The sequence below is a fragment of the Ochlerotatus camptorhynchus genome, unplaced genomic scaffold (genome assembly GCF_037179485.1).
Source record: "Ochlerotatus camptorhynchus isolate MF236.1 unplaced genomic scaffold, CSIRO-AGI_Acam_v1.1 ptg000370l, whole genome shotgun sequence".
Classification (NCBI taxonomy): domain Eukaryota; kingdom Metazoa; phylum Arthropoda; class Insecta; order Diptera; family Culicidae; genus Ochlerotatus; species Ochlerotatus camptorhynchus.
Window position 1 is genome coordinate 1756129 of NW_027040858.1, and position 17332 is coordinate 1773460.

The 17332-nt window shown below is 40.6% G+C and overlaps 1 protein-coding gene across 1 annotated transcript in view; it reads left to right on the forward strand.

Annotated features, from left to right (window-relative positions):
• Positions 1-17332, forward strand: part of LOC135710106 (tetra-peptide repeat homeobox protein 1-like) — a 34101-nt gene that overhangs the window by 398 nt on the left and 16371 nt on the right. The gene's annotated exons all lie outside the window — the stretch shown is intronic.

Genomic DNA, 17332 nt, shown 5'->3' on the forward strand with positions numbered 1-17332 from the left:
TTTTTGAATACTAGAAAAAGTGGTCCCTAGTGATTGGGGGCTGCCACTGTTGTGGGAAAGGCAAACAATTCTATCCTGGGAAGCCTTTGTGCAAACTTTCGTAAAGCCTGTTTGTTGAAAGCGATGTTTGCAACAGTGGAAACAATGTAATTCGGCTTATGTTGTCGATTTTTATCTCCAATCAAAGTAGTTGATTGGCAGAGGAATAAATATTGACTGAATACCCATTTCAAAGTAGTTCCTAAAACATGAATTTTTATGTGGAGCTCAAATCATTTGATCAGTTCAATCCATTATTCAAGAGTCATCCTATCTGCTTCCTCCCCTGCCATGGAAATACATAACGTTCAATTCACTCTTAAATGACACTTCGTTCCGACTCTCATTGTGACAAATTGCATTGTTATTTTACATATGGTAACAACGTCGTCATCAAGTACATACATATATTCCTTTTCAAATTCCCATCTAGGGTGGAAATATTTCCACTTATTTCTTTCTAGTAGCACAGAAAGAAAAAAAAAACGTACAAGCATCCGGAACACGTAATGCTTCCGAAGTTGAGAAAGTTCATCGGAAAGAGCAACACATTTATGGCTTTGTTCCACAGTTCGTGAAATGCCCATACCGAGAACAGAAAGAGAACGAAGCGTGGTGGCAGTTTCAATAAATCAGATCAACAGCCGCCCAACCCTCTTCCTTCCGGGCTGTCTACTTGTCTACGTATTCAATGCGTACCGTACACATGTTGCGTTGTCTTTTGAGAATGTTTTATTTTGATCACCCGATTGGAAAATCTTGTCGGATTAAAACGTCATTTCGTAGTATTCTAAATTTCAACAAAAATTAAAAATGTTCGAATTTCATTTTGGTCGGTTTCCTGCTTCTAATTTTATTTAAAACTTGAAGCTCCATGCAATCTAAAGAGTCGCGGCGACCCATCAGTAGATAGCAAGCTGCCCTCGGTTGGAGTCTCAGAAATTCAGACAACTTGATCGAGGGTTTTTAAAATTTCATGCAAAATTTGTCTGAATTTTATATTATGTTGAGAATGTGAACAAGACGCAAGAAGTAGACGTAGAATTACGTCTTTGTCAACTATACTATGGTGCAAATAAAAAAAAAACAATGTGGTGAAATAGTGTTAGGTTTTGAACGTTTGTAACTTTGTCATTTATAGATGAAATAAAAATCCAAATACGCCAATCGATAGGATATTACTTTACAAATTTGCTGAAATAAATACTAAGACAAATATCTTAGGAATATCTGTATAAAGACAGAGAGATTGATTTGTAATTTCCAGTTAATTCCACTACCTTATTTGCTTATCCTTAACAGATACTCGTATTTTGTCTACAATGTGCATAATTCTCCAGTGTCTTATACTAATACTCGACTGAAGAAAGCATCGCAACCAAATATATAATTACGAGATGGTTCTCATAAAATTTAAAAAAAAAATATTGAACACTAAATCATTCGAGGCTGCAAAATGGGTGTCGATGCATGTTGACATGGCTAGTTCTCGGCAATGCGATGATCAATAGACTGATGCAAAATTTGAAATTTTCGCTCCACATTGCTCCTGTAACTCCTCTAGTAAGAACCTGACTTGGCACAAACCATTTGAAGTTTATATGGAAATTACTATGGGGAAACCAAAATTTCGGTTCATATCGATCTCAAAATTCACCAGTTCACTCTAATTTAGATAATGAATTCTCAGCTACAACTTTGTTCAAGACCACTTTTCGATCAAATGTAAGGAACAAAAATTATTAATGATTCAAGTGACTGATGTCTTATGATTAAGCTCAATCAACTATTCAGCAGGCAACATTATTGGTGTTTATGGCAAGTAGAATAGAGGACAAAAATCATGGCTACTATGTCACACTGCAGAATACAGTCAATTAATAACTATTTAATTTGACGTTTGGCTGAAAAACAATTTTCTGTAAAGTTGTAGCTGATAAAAATTAGAACTTGTTAACAGTACAATATGGAAAAAGGCTAGAAGACAATGAACAAAAAGTTTGGTTTTCCCATAGTAATTTCCATATAAACTTCAAATAGTTTGTGCCAAATCAGTTTCTTATCAAATGAGTTTAAACTTTCGGAGGCTAATTAGGACCCGATTTGAAACCGTTTGAACACTGTGGAGCGAATATTTCAAATTTTGCATCAGTCTAATGATCAATCAATATGATTCAGCCACAATTCGAAAGGTATTGCTATCTACTTTCATTTAAAACAGGACTGAAGAAATCCAATTGGACCTGTGGTTGACCATCCAGAACGGAAAAGCCCGGAAAAGACCCGGGCAAAATGCGTGTCGATTCATGTCGGTTTTCAAGATATCCGGAATCACGGCGAAAATGGTCAATTCCAGAGATCCGCGATTTTTTTCTAAATTGCATACAATCATGAGCATAGAGGAAATATGCAATCACCATATCGATTCTGCTACCGGTTGTGAGTATTTACAATCTAACTCCCACTGACTGGCAGTGGCATTATAGAAGCTTAAATCCGGGAGTTAGAAGGTGACAGCTCTATCGCAACTCCAAAAGCCCATTTCAAGAACACAAGCATTCCGAAGCTACTTTCGTATACGATAAGCCCCGATCCAATACATTTCAATCTGGGAATCATTATTAATGTACTGGTACTTTCAATCAAGCTGTATTGCTGATTGCTAATCAAGCTGAAATGTTTGTAGTATCACTAGTACTAGTACAAGTACTCGGAAATTAAGTATGAAAATATTATAAAGGACAAATGGAACGAACACTCACCAAATCTTGCCAAGTGAACGCCACAAGCGTGCCTGATGTGTTAAAGGGGAAGTCTCAATTGTACACGATTCGCTTTACGAGGTAATCGGGTTTGTGGTAGAGCTTGCACGGAATGGAATGTCCAGAATATAGTATTGAAACACCTCTTGGCTTTGATCTTCCGTTGGTGTTCTTGGTCTGTTCGTCACTTTGAATGGCTTTGCGCTTAGCGCCTTTCGATTCCTAAGATCCGACAGTCGTCCGACACAATCCGCATACTGTGGAACTCGATTCAGGAAATTCAAGTATCCGTTCGTCACCAAATCACTTTACTGTTAAAAAAAATATCCGGAACAACGCAAAATCCAAAAATTTGACGTGAGGACAATTTTTCGGTTGCATCTACAATCACAGCACTCTTCGATCCATCATATCGATTCTGCAACCGGGTGTGTGTGGCCGGCAGTGTTATTATGGAAGAACTCTCTCTCTCTCTCTCAAGGGGTGGTCACTTTTGTTTTGCGCCAACTTTTTTCTTAGTGTACCTGAAGCTGGGTTTAGACTAGGCAAGTCAAATGATCAACTCAGTTGAATTCAATTTGGCTTGAAAAGTTGAGCCTGGTTCAACTTTTTTCAATTCAAGTGAGTTGATCAAGTCAGTTGAATGGCATGGTTTACACGTTCAATTCGCGTTCAAGTCAGTTGAATTCAACTGACTTGATCAATTGACTTGCCCTGTCTAAACCCAGCTTTAGTGTGCCGCGCTGAACCAAGAGTACCAGTCATCGAACTGACTTTGTCTGTGAAAAATTATATGTTTGGCAACCCGGTATTTTGACAATTCTTGATTTTGTTTTGGTTTTCGAAACCTGAGAACTCAATTGACGACGACGATTTTGGGCGGCCGGAGCCGGAAAGCGACAGCGGTCAAGAAAGTGGTGGACGACTGTCGAATCTTCGGAATCGAAAGGCGCTAAGCGCAAAGCCATTCAAAGTGACGAACAGACCAAGAACACCAACGGAAGATCAAAGCCATGAAGAGGCTGTACAAACTGCCACCGGTAGAGGAAATCAATCGGTTGAAGGAAACGGAAAATTTCTACCACTCGAATCTGTTCCGACTGCAGGTGGAAGAGATGCTAGTCGAGGTGAAGGTGAAATTCAAGGTGTCAAATTATACTGAGCGTTGGTTGGGTGCGTTCCGGAAGTTTTTGAGGACGGTAAAAGATGCGAATAATGAAAGATCTCTGAAGGATGTGGATTATGAAAGGGTTGATTGCCAGACATCGTAACCGAGACTAGATTATTCAAATCGCCATAGGTAGGGGTGGTGAGCTTCAATGTTCGGAAGCAAATGTCGTATTTTCCACTAGCTAATAAACACTCGGATTACAACATCCAGCACATAATCCACCAGTTCGGCACCCTTGGTGTAGTATCGTTTGACCCAGTTGTTACCAGCACCGGATTGTCCGAAAACGAAGTTATGGAACAGCTGTCCAAATGGTCCCGCTCGGACCGAATCCATAGTCCATAGTAATTCATCAAGGTTGATCAGAACCACTCGTGGACGTACTTGCGTACTTCCGGGCGGGACTTGATGGAGATTCACGGTTGTGGTTTCAACAATTGGATTGTATTATGGCAACATCAAAAACAAATTCTGACACATGCGCAGAAAAATTGTAACCATGGGTGCCAGCCCAGTGGCAGGAGCGTACCCAACTAACATTTTCAGCTTTATAAGCCAACTTTTCCTGCGTTGTGCTGTAAGGTAGCTGAAACAAAGCTGCAGATACATCTACAAGCAGAAGCTAGCAAAATAGTTTTCGAGAGCGTTTACTCAACTTTTTCACAACCATTATTCAATTTGTCAGTCTCACTGAATAACATCACCCAACAAACGCTAATGTCGCTTCTATGCAAATATTAATCAACTTTCAACGTTTAGCTTCAAACAAAGCTAATGAAGCGAATATATTACTTATTTGATGGCTTCTACACAACCAACCACTCTTGCTCAATAACATAAACATCAAAAGTGCTTTTTAAACAACTAAATAACATTTAATCAACTAATAAACTGTGTTGGCGCTACTTTGGAAGCTATTTTACAGTCAACTAGGTTTATTTTTAGACTTGTGCAGTTTTACAGCTTTCACTCTGCTTCTTTACAAAGCTGAATTAACTAGTCGAGAAAAGTGATTCATGTGCACTATTATGAAGCCTCTACTCAGCAATCTTGTTTTTTTTTTTTTTTTTTTTTTTTTTTTAGTTATAGTCACTTTAACGCTCTTGGGTCATTCGTGACTTGTCCGGGGTGAGATTTGAACTCGTGACTTTGGCGTGAGAGGTATGGATGCTAACCACTACGCTTTTGAATCTAGTCAACCACCAGGACTTTGACGTATGTTTGTGAGATTTTTGAGGATAATTCATAAGGAAAATTTGAAAGGCATCTGATAACTTTAAGCATTTTTTAAGTACCTGTGAATATTGAGTTACAGCAATCTGAATTTCTTTAGAATTCTGAATTGCCCTAGAATTTCAGAATTTTAAGGTAATGTTGAAAATAGTTTACAGTGAAGTGTGAGGCAAATTCTTTGCGAAACCAAAGGAGAGTTTCAAGTTAATTCTGAGTAGAGTTCCATCCATCTGTGTAAGCTTCGTGGTCCTGCGGTGTCACCCGTCCTTCAAGCGTATTATGAGTGCCACGAAGTGAGGGTTTGATTCCCGCTCCAGTCAGTGGAACTTTTAGCAACCTGAAAATGTCCCTACTGGTCTACTGGGTGTGATGTCAGTTTTCTAGTGTTAAGTTTTCAGTCTGTGCAACCTCTGGTTGAAGACAGTGTCAGTTGTCTTTTAAAAACTCTGATGACAATTGCATGGAGATTTTGTGAAGAATTCGGAAGAGAAATCAAAGAAAGTTCTTGTGATGAAATTTGATGATAAAAAGGTGATACGAATCGTGAGAATAATTTCAATGGAATTCTGTTCGATGTTTCTATGGAGATTCATTTTTATAAAATTTTAAGAAATTTAATCGGAATTATGCCAAAAGAACATCTGGCAATTTCTGGGAGACTTTCAATGCCATTTTGGCAAAGTATTTGAGTACTTAGATTTCAAAAACAATTCTGTCCTTACCTACAAAGCAGCTCAAAAGGAATTATCGGATAAGTCTGAGAATAGTGTGACGGTCATTCTGAAGAGTGCGCCAAGGAAATTATTAAGAATATTCTAATGTAATTTCATAGAGAAAGATTATAACAAAATTATGCCAATTCTTGGGAATTATTGCTAGTTTGAGGGAGTTGTGGAATCGGAGAGTGATTTGTAAGAGATAACAAAAGAACTCTTAGAATGTTACTGAAAACGATTGGATATTATCAAGATTATTTTAGGGGAATGCAGAAAAGAAGTATGATGGAACTCTGAAAAAAGGACGAAGATATCCTGTTAAGAGTTCCATGTAGAATTAAGACTAACAAAAAGTTCCATGATCTGGGACCCAGGAAATATATAAATTTCACTTTAAAACTTTCATTTTAGTTATATAATAAAAATATTCGTAATGGTAATGCAAACAGTTGAGTTACCTGTAGTTTAGGTAAACTGTGTTTGAATACCACAATGTTAGGCTTTGATTTCCACTTCAGCCTGGTGAATTTTACTTTAAAATAAAATTGCCTACTGCCTACTATGATGTCAAGAATTATTTTGTAAGTCTGATCAACCTCAGGGTAATATTAGAATTATTTAGAACTAATAAAATCTTTAAGCCATATTATGGTACTGCATCACAAAATAAGGAGTACATTGAATATTAGTTTAAAAAATCCATCCCATCAAAGTTGCTTGGTTATTTGCTTTTCATTCTTTTTTCTTTAAAAAGTTACAGTTTAAAAAGCAATTCTTAAAATATTTTCTGAAGTTTTTTACCAACGATTTAACTCTTTGAAATGCTGTGTAATGGATATTCAAACTTTTTTGGCACACTGTGTCAATACTTTTCCTAAATTTTGGACGATTTAAGCAATGCTAACAAGTTATTTGTTTTATATAATTTATTTAAGCATGTAATTCATAAACATTCTGGTACTTTGAATGAATTACAGATGATCATACTGATCGATTTTTACGGGAGATTGGCACATCACTTTCAATAGCATTATGTTAAAAACAGGATTTTTGGAGCCTTCCAGATTTTTTCAGATTTTATATTTTAACTGCTCCACAATTTTATGAAAATGACCTGGCAACGCTGATTACCTCTATCAATTGGATATTAGTATTACACACACATGTTTATGTTTTTTTAATTGTAAAAAGTATTTGGACTGGTCTCACCATGTTAATTTGATCCTCCATGGGTTCCATAGTTTTCCATACGTTTTGCATCTCATTTCGAGATTCACCTTTCTCGTAATAGTTACTTTAACGAACACAAATTGTCTTGCATTGCCATGGTCATCTGGGAGGCGGTTCACAACTAGTGCTTTCCCCAGGAACCTTTTGCGGCCACCATCTACCACTCGTCCAGTCTTGGGCGTATCAAGTGAGGCATCTTTAATATTGCTCGCAATCTCCAACATCGGCGAGAGACTAGCAGCCAAGCACTTTTGCAACCGGAAAACTTTCTTATTCACGGCAACGTCGTCCACCGAATCACCACCAAAACTCGCGACGGATAAATTATCAGCACGTTCCCGGGCTAATTCACCGACCGGGTTCAAACTCGCCCACGGTGACGCTTCTCTCAATAGAACAGAACTACACGTCGAAAATGTGGCATCCGAACTCGGAGACCCGGGCTCCCAGGAGGCAATTTTCGACACCGAACAATGAAACTGAAGCTGCGTCATAGATTTCGGAGGTTTGATGCAAGGCAAAAAACGATATATCACGAAATGATAAATTTATGAACACTTCAAACTAAATTTCAGCACACAAATTAAGAAATTTAAAGCAAAAAATGTTTAATTCGCTGACGAAAAATACGCAGTAGAAGAAAAACACGTCAGCTTTCAAGCACGGCCTACTGCGATCTTCTCATATCGATTCTGCTACCGGGTGGCCAGAAAATGGTCCTCCGGATTTCCGGAATAACCGGGAAAATTGTCAATTCCTAAAAGTAGACCTAGAGAACCGCGTTTTTTTTCGAAATTGCATACAATCATGAGCATAGAGGAAATATGCTATCAACATATCAATTCTACTACTGAGTGGCAAGAAACAAGGTTGCAAAGACTCATTTCAGCTAAAATAATGTTTTTCGGAATAATAAAACCAAAAGATGGTATGATGTCATGTTTTACTTGTAACTTACAAGAAGAGGTTACAAAGTATGCGTTGGAAACATAAAACCTGTAAATTTTGCTTTCTATGAGTCACAATCAGCGATTTGCTGATCGCTGAGTGAGTGAGTGAGTGAGTGAGTGAGTGAGTTTGTGAAAAATCGCTGATTGTGACTCTCATGAAGTGAAATAAACAGGTTTAATATGTCAAACACATTCTTTGCAACCTCTTCTTGTATCCTACCAATTCAAAATTTGATCATGGCATCTAATTATTTCATAATTTAGAAAAACATTGTTTTAGCTGAAATGAGTCTTTGCAACCTTGGCCAGAAACGGTCCTCAAGATATCCGAAATCTCCGACAAAATGGTCAATTCCTGAATGCAGACCTAGAGATCAGTGATGATCTGCTCCCGTTTGGGCCCTCTGGATATTTGGAGTAACCGGGGAAATGGTCAATTCCTGAAAGTAGATCTGGAGACCCACGACACCTGCTCTACCCAAGTAACCAACATGTCCGTTGATCGCCTTTTTAGCTATATAAGGCTGCTATAAGACCGATATAAAGTTCGAAAACCCTATATTTACCAAGGGGTAAGTCACTCAGCACATTGTGCCGAAATTATATTCGGCACAGCTTGGGCACATCCATCGGCTTACCTTCGGCACAATCTCGTAGGCATTGGATTGTTATAAATAAAATGGGAGCACTGCTGGACATTTGTCATTGAAGTTGTTCACAACATTACGTGCTGTTTGACTGTATACTCAGGAACATCTTCTAATTGAATAGACCAGCAGTAGGCTAATTGAATAGTTTTAGAGTGGGCTCAAGAGAAGGAGGCAGTTAATCAGCACCCTTAATTCAAATAATGCTGCAATTCACACAAAACAAACTACAGAAGTCATATTCATCATCCTCTATATTCGGTCTCTTACAATGTTCCCCACCGGTTCCAACCCTTACCAGCCGCTGATAAACCGTTGCTTTTCACATCATGAAAGACTAGGCTTCTGGACTGAGGGCATTATAAAACCCTAAAACACAGGACGTTATTATCATATGAACACAAAACACCACAATTTTGCACACCCGCCACTTCTCGCGTCATCCTCAATCCCATTTTTGCATGCAATTTCAAACCAAAACATTCAAGGTGTCAGAAATACCGGGTTGCCGGGATGGGTATTTTACAAACAATCGCAGCTTACTCTATGACCGGCATAATCGGCACACCTGCGGCACATTAACAAAAAAGATGACCCAAGATTGGTGTGTGGAGTGACCTACCCCTTGATATTTACCTTACATCGCAAAAAGGGCGATTATCGGGTAGTTAGCGGGCTTGGTGGTTACTTGGGTAGTCAGCCTTTTCTCCGATAGAAGATTCGCTCGCAAATCTGGTGCATAGAGAACGTTGCATGTGGTACACTGAACAACTAGACTGTTCATTGCGACGATTTTTCCTTTGTACCATGCTGTTATGGACTGGTCATCTTTTGCAACACATCCTTTCAAGAGATTCGAAATATCCCTTTTGGTTCACTAGGGGGTCACTAGCTCCTGAGTCCAGCTTAAAGGTAACTTTTCTTCGATCGCCACTATCAAATGACCTACCAACCATGAACGCAGCAGTCTTTCCGCCACTTGCTGCATTCGCTTCCGGATGAATCTTGCTTCTGCAGTCCTTAGCCATATGTCCTTTCTTGTGACACCGATTGCATGTACCTGTGAACTTTCGTGGTTTATGTTTGATTTCAACAAACGCTGATTTCTTCATTTCTTCTGCCAACAATCTCTCTCGAACGGCATCAAGGGTCAACTTATCGGCATCAAGGGTCTCGAACGCTGTGACTAATGGGTCGTAGGATTCCGGGAGGGTTACGAACAGCTGCGAAACTAGATCACTTTTGTTAGAGTACAAGCATACCTTGCTATGCTACTACAAACAGAGAGTAGCAATTTCAAATTTGTATGTTTTGTGGAAGCTAAAACGCTGTACAGACTGGAGAGTTATAAGATGTTATAACGGTTGTCAAATAATTGCAACACAGAAACCACCATCAAGATAGCGCTATAACATGTTATAACTCTGTAGTCTGAACGTACTATAAAACGCTGGCCAGACTGAGCAGCTATAACATCTTATAACGGTTGTCAAATAATTGCAACACAGAAACCACCATCAAGATAGCGCTATAACATGTTATAACTCTGTAGTCTGAACGTACTATAACATTTGTGCTTATGAAGTTTCACAATAAGGCTTCCTTAGAGTATCACCTTAACCTTGCAAAAAGGCACCTTGATCATATTAACCTTGCGAATAAGCACCTTCATATGTATTGACATTAAGCTCTAAAGCAGTTGATTTTCACACACCATCGCATCCACTCGTCTTTTACAAACATGGTGTCAGAGTGAAAAATTACGACGCAGTAGTAAAATTCGTCGCGAATAACAAGTTCGAACAAGTAGCATTGATCCGAAAAAAAAATTATTTTTCGGTCCGCGAAAACCGCGAACAGTGAAATAACATCCGGGAAAACACCGGATAAACAAAAATATGGCAAATCCAATATCCAAAAATATGGCACCCGCCATCAACAACAACGCCCCGTTCCCGGAAGCCCTCAAGCTGAGTGGAAACATCAAGGAAAACGTCGATAACTTCGTGGATCTACCTGATAGCATCAGGACTCGAAGCAAGAGACGAACGGGTGAAAATAGCAACTTTTAAAGTTGTTGTCGGTACCGAATCTCGGAAGATTTTTAATCTGTGGCCTCTACAGCCGGTGGAGGACAACACAGTTGCAGTTGCAGCTTGTCTTGAATCTCTCTCCCGGTACATGGTTCCTGCGAAAGACGTCAAATTAGCAAGGTACGAGTTTTTTCAGTGTCAACCGTAGGTCAGCGGTGCCGGCCATGAAGGCGAAACCATGACGACGTTCATAAACCGGGCACGAGAGTTGGTGAAAGCATGCAATTTCGGCAATCTGGAGGACGAAATGCTGCGCGATAGGATTATCATGGGCATACGGGGGATTATCAAGAAGCGTTTCATCGAGAAGCAGGATTTAACATCGGTGGATGTCATCAAACAGTGTCAGACGGAAGAAGCTACCAGGGCAAAAATGGAGCGGAATCACTTGTACGACGCTGGACCATCAAATCAAGCAATCAACAAAGTTACGTCGTTCACGAACAGGATGTGTACGTTTTGTGGAAAAGGCTACTACCGAAAGCTTTTGGAGTGTCCCGCTCGTAGTCTGACGTGCAATTACTGCAAGCAGAAGAATCACTATGCGGCGGTATGCAGAAAAAAAAACATGAGGACTCGGATAAACCTGTTCCGAGAACGAAGTTAGAACTGTGTCTAACCAGGGAAAAGAAGCGCTGTCTGACAGTGATGAGGAATCGGTTACCAGTGCACAATTCCTCTACAGTCTGAACCGCAACAACAAAGAACATCCACTAAAAGCCAGCATCAGTTTCTACAACACGATTAAAGAAGTAGTTTCAGTACAGTTCATTGTCGATTCTGGCGCAACGTGTAACGTTATTGGAGCAAATTATTGCGAAACAGATTTTTAACGTGGAACAGCTGAAACTGGATTCAGAAAAAGCGGATTTGGGAGCATTTCGATCATATCCCGCTCTTGTCGTTGAAAACCTGCCTGAAACTCAACCTGATCCAGCTCTTTTTCACCGTTACACAGATTGGGTGAGCAACCTCGTCCTGGTTGAGCGCAACAACAAGTTACGGGTATGCATTGACCCAATAGTTCTTAACCAAGCATTGAAACGTCCGCACTAGCAAATGCCGACTGTGAATGAGTTGCTACCCGAATTATCGAAAGCAAATGTTTTTTCGACCGTAGATGCCAAATGTGGATTTTGGTAAATCGGTTTTTATGAAGAAAGTTCCAAGCTGACCACTTTCTGGACACCGTTCGGACGCTATTGGTGACTCCGAATTCCGTTCGGTATATCGCCAGCTCCTGAAATTTTTCAGAAGAAGTTACACGAAGCCTTACATGGTTTAAAAGGAGTTCGAGCGTTGGCAGATGACATTTTGATCTTCGGATGTGGTGATGAAATCGAACAGGCGATGATGGACCACAATAGGAACCTGGAGTCACTGTTAACAAGGATGAAGCAGCACAACATGAAGCTCAACACTGAGAAGATTAAGCTGTGTCTGGAAAAAGTGAAGTTCTTCGGTCATATTCTTACATCAACCGGTGTGGTGTACAAGCCGATCCCGATAAGATCAGTAGCATCCTGGATATGAGCGCACCTCATGATCTGTCAGCACTTCAGCGATTCCTTGGGATGACCACGTACCTGACCAACAACTTGCCGAACCTAGCAAACGCCGTGGAACCTTTGCGGAAGCTGACCAGTAAATATCAACCTTGGAGCACGAAAACGCATTTCGGAATTTGAAGCAGTTGGTAACGACAGCACCAGTGCATCGCTATTTCGATGCTACAAAGGATGGTTTGATCGAGTGCGATAGCAGCAGTGTGGGGCTCGGAGCAGTTTTGATGCAGGAAGGTCGACCTGTTGTTTATGCATCGAAGACTTTTACGCCAACAGAACGCAAATACGCTCAGGTCGAAAAAGAGACATTGGCTATTCTCTTTGCGTGTCGCAAGTTCGAACTCTACATTACCGGAAAACCATTGATTGTACAAACGGACCATCAGCCTTTGATTCAAATTTTCCAGAAGCCATTAACCAAAGCTCCTCTACGAATCCAACGAATGTTGCTAGGTTTGCAACAATACAGGATTACACTTCGTTTCACCCCAGGCAAGGAAGTCGTGATAGCTGGTATATCGGAAGGTAACAACACGAGTCGGGAGATCTACGACATATATGAGATAGAGCAAATTAACTCTGTCGAGTGTATCCCTGTATCTGATGATCGAGTCGAAGAGATAAAGGCAGAATCGCAGTAAGACCCGGAGATCCAAACCATCATACGGTACATTATTGATGGATGGCCAATGAAAAAAGACGTCCTTGAATCTATCCTACCGTATTGGCAGAATAAGGAGGAAACGGACTCGTCTTTAGAAATGACAGAATTTTGATCCCCCGCAGACTGCGTAACCAGATTATCGAGAAGTTGCATCAGTCTCATTCTGGTATTGAGGCAACGATGAAGCTTGCACGAGATGCAGTGTTTTGGCCCGGATTGAACGACCGGAATCGGCAGAAAGTTCAGCATTGCAAAGTATGCGCTAAGTTTTCGTCGAATCAGCTTGCGCAACCAATGCAAAGCCACCAGATGCCCAGCTACCCATATCAGAAGTTGAGTATGGATCTATGTGAGGTGAAAGGTGACGAGCTAACATCATTGACCACAGCGGTTGTTCAACAGACGTACCCGTTTTGGAGTTCCTATGGCAGATGAAAAATACCTACCGAAGATCGAAGAAGGCGTCAAGGAGAAGTTCAAGAAGAATCACCAAGAAGCGAAGTTCGACTACGACAAAAAGGCTAAAGTTTTACCACCACTGGAAGTTGGTATGCCAGTCTACGTCAAACTCAGGCCCACCGACAAAGAATGGACATTAGACTGATGCAAAATTTGACTTTTTCGCTCCACAGTGCTTAAATGGTTTCAAATCGAGTCCTGATTAGCCTCCCAAAGTTGCAACTCATTTGGTTAGAAACAGACTTCGCACAAGCCATTTGAAGTTTACATGTAAATTACTATGGGAAATCTCAACTTTTTGTTCATTGCCTTCTAGTCTTTTTTTCCATATTGAGCTGCGAAACAGTAAGATAGCCATTCTTATAGAAAACTTTCTCAGCTACAACTTTGCTCAAGATCGTTTCTATGTAAAACGAGACAGGAAAAAGTAATTAATTATTTAAGAGATTGGTAAACTTATGACATGATCAAGCAGCTGCTCTGTAGGCAACACTGTATTTTGCAGTGTGACATAGTAGCCATGATGTTTGTGTCCTATTCAACGCCCCAGAAACACCAATGTTGCCTGCTGAGCAGTTGATTGAGCATGATCATAAGACATCAGCGCATTGAACCATTGATAACTTTCGATCCTTGCATTTAACCAAAAAGTAGTCTTGAGCAAAGTTGTAGCTGGGAAAATTTCCTACAAGTACAGTTGAAAGCTTTTGAAGCAGACCGATATGGTGAATTATTAGATAGACATGAACAAAAATCTTGGTTTTACCATAGCAATTCCCATACAAATTTCAAATGGTTTGTGCCATCTCAGTTTCTCACCAAATGGGTTCAAATTTTGAGAGGTTAATCAGAATCCGATTTGGACTTATTTAAGTATAGCGGAGCGAAAATTTCAAATTTTGCATAACTCTAATAGACATCGGCAACTGTAGTCAATCCAGTCTCTGATCGCTCTACTGTTGTAGCGATTGATGATAACCAATTTCATCGAGATAGCACTTTGATCAAGCCAGCTTCACCTGTTCCTGCAAAGATGGAGTCAGTAGAGAGCAAGGCTTATGATGTCGAACAACGAAATTGTACATCTCAAGCCTACACTACTGAACTCCCTCGTCTCAGACGTACCATCCAGCCGCCGAAGAAGTTTGCTGATTATGAAATTATTGAATGGGTAGAATGGAGGCTTGCTTAAATCAATGAAAGGGAGATGTTAGAGTACAAGCATACCTTTTGATTAACCTTGCAAATAAGCACCTTGATTATATTAACCTTGCGAATAAGCACATTCATATGTATTGACATTGAGCTCTGAATAAAGCAGTTGATTTTCACACACCAATCGTGCGTGATAATGTTTGCACCATCATACAAATAAGGTTCCCGTTTCACCTGTGTATACAATGCCTTGGTTTTCTTTGCATGCACGTAACCTATAGCTCATACCGTAGTAGCATAGAGGTAACTCTAAGACTAGTAGGTTCCGAAGAAACGTGCTCAACTTCTTGGCTCAGCTCTGGTACTATCTCCGGTTCCAAGCTAATCGATTCACCCCTCGAAACATAGGAACATCCACTAACCCCTCATTTTATCTGTCAAACTTTCATAGCGAATCAAAACAAACATTGCGTAGTACTAGAATTTCGACTAGAATGGGATACGTTAATCGTTTGCTTGGGACCAATAGCCTAGTCAAGTAGTGAGCCAATTTAAAATCGTTAGTTTCCACCGGTTGGTAGTAGGCTGTGTATAAAAGAAAATGTTTTACTTAGTTTGACAGTTGCACCATGACGAAGTGACAGCATATTCGTGATTTGTCCCTCGCGCAAATGTCGCAAAAAGACATTTCAATCGCCGTGGGAGTGTCCCGGTGGACCATCAAAAGGGTTTTAGACCGAGAAAAGAAAGGACAACTATCCGCGAAGGTGGCCACAGGTCGTCCGATGTCAGCTCGGGTTCCGAGGGTTATCGCTGCTATCAAAAGGAAGATTCGGGTGAATCCAGTGCGTTCAATAAGGAAAATGGCAAAGGAACACGGGATCAGTGACTTTACGGCACGGAAGATCGTAAAGGAAGATTGCGGGGCGAAGTCGAGGGCACGGGAAAAAAACTCACATGATTACCAACCGCATCCGGGAGCTACAAGTCGAACGATGCAAGAAAATCTTGAACTTCCTAAAGCGAAAAAATCCGGTCATCCTGTTCACCGACGAGAGCATGTTTACCGTCGATCCCGTATTCCAGAACCGACCGGTATATTAGTTCTCTTCCGGTAAAAGACGTGGCCGACGAGCACAAGAACGTGTATCTGACCAAGCATCCTGCTAGCGTCATGGTGTTTGGATTGGTGGCTTCCGATGGCAAAAAATGGACCCGGTGTTCATTCCAGTAGGCGGCAAGGTCCACACGGAGGTCTACATCAGGATTTTAAGTAAGTATGTTCTTCCGTGGATCAAAGAAAAGTACGGTCCGAAGCCAAATGTTGTATTTCAACAAGATGGGACTCCGTGCCATACTTCGAACCGCACTCAGAAGTGGTTGCAGGAACATCTTCCGTTCTGGGCGAAGGATATGTGGCCGCCATCCAGCCCCGATTTTAATCCGCTGAATTACTCAATATGGCGCGTCATGAAGGCCAAGGCCTGTTCTAAACGCCACCCTAGTACAGCAAGCCTCAGACAAACATTGACCCGTACCTGTAGAGCAGGGTTACTTCCACTCACTTGCTATAAAAAATTGTGTTTCCGAATTATGGCAACAATAGATGTTATAATGATAATTAGTACTTGTCAGTTACAAGGAAAAGTCGTGAAGTATGTGTTTGACACATTACACCTGTCAATATTGCTTTCAGTGCGTCACAATCAGAGATTTAACGATCCGTGAGCGCTCACTCAGAGTGAACGCTCGCGAATCATAAGATCGCCGATTGTGACGCTCTGAAAGCGACATTGACAGGTTTTATGAGTCAAACACATCCTTTACACCCTTTTCTTGTTACTTACAAGTACAACATATCATTATATCATCTTATGAACTCATAATTTCAAAAACCATTGCTTTATAGCAAGTGAGTGGAAGTAACCCTGCTGTAGAGAAATGGATCCAGACTACAACCTGCCGTGCAATCCGGAAGCGTGTGGAGCCCTTAATTGCAGCAAGTGGAAACTCGAAGTTTAAGACTCTGAGAAACATCCCCCCTTTGAATAAATAAAAAAAAACTCGAAAACGAAATTTTTTAGAATATTTTTAATTTTGACATTGCTCAATGGTGCAAACATTATCACGCATACGGTACTCTTGCTGACTTGAGTTTCCGAATAATCTCGTCGAAAGTCTTCAAATGGTCCTTGATTGATGCATCTTTGGCCATTCTCAGCTTTACGAGTTGCTTGCGAATAAGCGTTTGTGACGAAACCGTCTTCTTGGCGTAGATTCCTTCCAGAGTGCTCCAAATTTCCTTGGCCGTTTCTTTTTCACGAATCAAATCCAGTGAATCATCGTTGATGAAGGAGACAAGCACATTTGTTGCCTTTCCATCTAACTCTTGAAACTTCGCTGCTTCAGCCGCTACGGTCGGTGCGGCTTTCTTTACCGCATCCAGCAACCCCGTCGACTTCAGGAGTTTCTCGACTCTAAACTTACAATTCTCGAATCCGCTACCGGAGAACTGCGGGATCCCGTTTACGGATTCCCTGTGCGTATCGCCCATAGCCTCTTGCATTTATAACAGGGGTTTGAATTAAGGAAGAACTCTATTTTGAGAGTTTGATAACGAATGAATGAGCACTTGTTGACACATTCAA